The sequence below is a fragment of the Molossus molossus genome, unplaced genomic scaffold, assembly GCF_014108415.1.
Source record: "Molossus molossus isolate mMolMol1 unplaced genomic scaffold, mMolMol1.p scaffold_m16_p_9, whole genome shotgun sequence".
Lineage (NCBI taxonomy): Eukaryota > Metazoa > Chordata > Mammalia > Chiroptera > Molossidae > Molossus > Molossus molossus.
This window is the reverse complement of record NW_023425403.1, coordinates 87,202,629-87,206,774: the sequence shown is the minus strand read 5'-3', so window position 1 is coordinate 87,206,774 and position 4,146 is coordinate 87,202,629. Positions and strand designations below refer to the sequence as shown.

Sequence of the window (4,146 nt, the reverse complement as noted above, 5' to 3'; positions counted from 1 at the left end):
TTCCTCCATCTCTGACAATACCTTCTCCTACTTTCCAAAGATTACAACCCTCTCACCTGGCTGGTCTCACTGTCCCTACAAACTAACCATGCTTGTTAGGACTCGAAGCCTCTACTGATGCTCTATAATACTCATCTCTATTTACCCAAATCTAAACTAACTTTCAATATAAAGGTCTGGTGCTATCCTTTTTTCTAGCTCATTTTTTCCCTTCACATTGCAGATGTGTCACTTCATTTCCTGGAGGTTAATGTGCAGACTCCTACCCCTTGCAGACAACATAGTCCCATGTTTTCTTTCCAGTCTTATCTCTACAAACTGCTTTATGTACTTGACCTCCAGACACGGTGCATCCCTCTCTGATTCTGTTTTGTCATGTGTTTTCAGCTCTCTGTATCTTTGCATATGCGCTTCCCTCTGCCAGATAGGACTTGCTCTTTCCTCAGCCTGACAAACGTTTTCATCTCCTTCAAAAATGATTTCAAACATTCACTGTGAAATCGTCCTAACCTCTCCTAGGTGAAGTGCTCCACTCAGAGTAACTTGAAACTAAATAGCCCAAACATATGTCTTATTGTATTGCAATTTCTAAAAAATTTTGCATACTTTAATTTCAGAATACTCCCTTCTCCCCAGTACATAGCATCCCAGCCTGATATCAAAGGCTTCAGGCCCTGTATCCTGCCTTAGGCAGGAATATAAGAGAGAAAAATATCACTGGATGGGAACCAGGTGGGCCAGGGTCACTCAGGGCTGGTGGGGGAGGCATGGAAACACTATTCAGAGGACACAAGGTCTGCAGGTAGAAACTCCTAGTCTACATCTTTCATGCAAGAGGAGTCCTCATCACCCCCAAGGGGGTATCTCATTCGGAAGAGCTGCACTGATTCTTCGGCTGTCACTTCATCTTCATCAATGCCTAGGCCTAGCCTGATCACATGGTAGATGTACTTGGAGAGGGTCTGGGTATCCTCAAGTGAGAAGCCAGAAGAGCACATTTTCAAACAGAAGCACTACAAGGTCCTTCATAGCTTTGTCATTCTTGTCTGCCTCCACCTTTTGCTGCAGAGTATCCACAATGGGGTACTCAGGGTTTATCTCCAGGTGCTTTTTGTCCATCATGTAGCCCATTGTAGAGTTGTCTCAAAGTGCCTGGGCTTTCATGATACACTCCATGTTGGCTGTTCAGCTGTAGATGCTAATCACAGTACAGAAGGGTGAAGACACAAACCTTGGAAATTTTCACCTTCTTAACCTTCTTTTCCGAGATTTCTTTCATGCATTTGCAGAGGTTCTCAAACTCGGTCTTGTTCTTGTCCATTTCCTTCTTCTCCTTTTCATTCTCAGGTAGCTCCAGAACCTCTTTGGTAGCTGAGACCAGGCTCTTCCCATCAAATGCCTTGAGCTGCGGCACTCAGTGCTCATTGATAGGTTCCATCACATATATATACTACCTTGACGACCTGCTTCCACACTTGTTCCACAGAAGCAGAGTTGGCAACCTGCTCTTTGCTCACCAGTGATGTAATAGATGGACTTCTGGATATCCTTCGTGTGAGAGACATATTCTGAAAGAGAAGTAATTTCATTGCCAGATGAAATGGGATGTGAGATAGCTCAGAAATGTGTCACCAATCATTAGAGTCCACATGGATCCCAAGCTTTAGGTTTTTAGAGAATGCCTTTAGAATTTCTTATACTTCTTGTCTTCTACCAGATCATAGAAATGCTCAAGGAATTTCTTAACAATGTTTCTATGAATGACTTTTAAGATTTTAGCCCTGGTTGGTTTGGCTCACCAGTTAGGGTGTCATCCCATGGACCAATGAGTCATGAGTTTGATTCCAACCAAGGGCACGTATCTCTGTTGTGATTCTTCCCTGGCCCTAGTTGGGGTCATGCGGGAGGCAGCCACTCGATGTTTCATGCAATGTTTCTTTCTCTCTCCCTCTCATACTCTCTCTCCTTCCCACTCTGTCTGAACAAAAATGGAAAAAAAGTCCTCGAGTGAGGATTAAAAATAAAAGATTTTGCTCTGCTGGAGTATTTCTCAGATGTTCAGGGGCAGGTCCTCAGAGTCAACCACACCACAGACGAAGTTGAGATACTCTGCTGTCAACTCATCATGATGTTGTTTTTCTTCTTGTTCTCAGAAAGGTCAAAAGGAGCCCAAGGGGATGAATAGCAATGCCCTGAATTCCAACTGACCTTCTACAGAGAAGTGCTTGACTGCTAAGTGATCTTCCCATTCACTGGTAAAGCTCTTGTAGAGCTCTCCACATTCCTCCTGGGTGATGTCATCAGGGTTTCTAGTCTAAATGGCCTTGGTCTTGTTCAGTTCCTTCTGATCAATATATTTCTCCTTAGTCTCCTTTGTTTAGTTTTTCTTACCCTTAGTGCCATAATTCTCCTCATCTGATCCCATGTCTTCGATCTTACGCTTCTCATCTTTATCTCCCTCTTCTTTCTCACCTTTCAGGTCCTCTGCTTCATCACCACTGACTTCTTTCTCTCATTCCTTCTCCAAATAAAGGGTAATGGGATAACCTATGAACTGTGAGTACTTCTCCACTTCTTCTTTGACTTGCTTCTCCTTGAAGTACTCTGGTCTTCTTCAAGGTGGTGGATCACTTTGGTATCCCGACTAATGGGCTCCCTGTGGTCAGCTTGTACAGTGAAGGAACCCTGAGCAGAACATTCCCAGGAATATTGCTCATCATCACTGTGCATTGTGATCACAACTACTTTCTCTGCCACCAAGTAGGCAGAATAAAAGCCAACACAAGAAGGTGAAGAGATTAGCCAAAGAAAATATATGCATAGCCTTTGGACACAGACAACAGTATGGTAAATGCCAGGAAAGGAGGAGCAAGAGCTGGGTGGAGGTGGGCAAACAGGGAAGAAATGGGGGACATCTATAATAGTCTAAATAACAAAATAATAATAATGATAATAATAATAATAAATAGAAATTAACTCATATATACAGAGAGTAGACTGACAACTGCCAAGGGGAGAGAGTTTGGGGGACTGGGTGTAAAAGATGAAGAGATTAAGCAAGAAAAAACAAACAAACTCATAGACATAGACAACAGTATGGTGATTACCAGAGGGAAAGGGGGGGGGGTGTGGGTAGGTAGAAGAGGGTAAAGGGGGGATTAATGGTGATGGCGGTAGACTTGACTTTGGGTGGTGAACACACAAAGAAAAAAAAGTCAACACAAATTGTCCAATCATGGAGATGTCTGCATCAGACTGCAGAGCCTCCAAGTTTGCCTTAATACCAAATTTGGCAATGGTTCTCAGATTATTTATGAGATCAACTCTGGTCATGCTAATACCTGTGTCCACCAGAGTTAGGATGTATTCCTGGGAGTTGAGGATTATGTCAATTTTCAGCTCTTTACCACTGTCCAACTTGGAAGAGTCAGTCAGGTTCTCATAGTGTATCTTGTTGAAGGAATCAGAAGCAATACTGATCAACTCCCAAAAGAAAATGTCTTTGTTGGAATAGAAGGTATTGATGATGAGAGACATGAGCTGAGCAATTTCTACCTGGAAGACAAAATTCTCCTTTCCATGGGGCATTTCTAAAGGCATCTTGAGGGTGAAGAGATGCAAGTACCAGAGAGCAGGGTGGGCAGGGACTGTATCCAGTTCACACACCGCAAGAAGAATGTGTGTGGGTGACTCAAGAGAGATGTATTGTAATTCTTTATTTGCATGTTTGTTTTTATATACTTGATGTGAACCCACTGCTACACGGTACATAGTGGGGTACTGGTTATACAAGAGTTGCTCAATAAATGTTGTGAATGATTGAATGCTCTAACTTTGATCTCCCAATTATCTTAACTCTAAGAGCTCTTAGTGCTTATATTTTATTTTTCTAAATTACTTTAGATTGTTCTACTAAACACTGTGTACTGGATTCCAATAAGATTAAATGGAGATGCTCCAATAAAGGTACTTAACTCTTCCAGCCTTACTTTATTCATCTGTAAAATGGGGGATAATAACACTACCTCAGTCAAAGTGTTGCTGTGTGAAATGACATTAAAGTGAACAGTACAATGCCTGGCTGATAGTATGTACTCAAACTGTTACATCAAAGTAGGTAAGCATTTCATAAACTGTTACATCTTA

At 42.1% G+C, this 4,146-nt stretch overlaps 1 pseudogene; it reads right to left on the bottom strand.

Moving 5' to 3' along the window:
* Positions 1–812: 812 nt before the first annotated feature.
* Positions 813–3,600, bottom strand: LOC118622900 (annotated as a pseudogene).
* Positions 3,601–4,146: the final 546 nt, after the last annotated feature.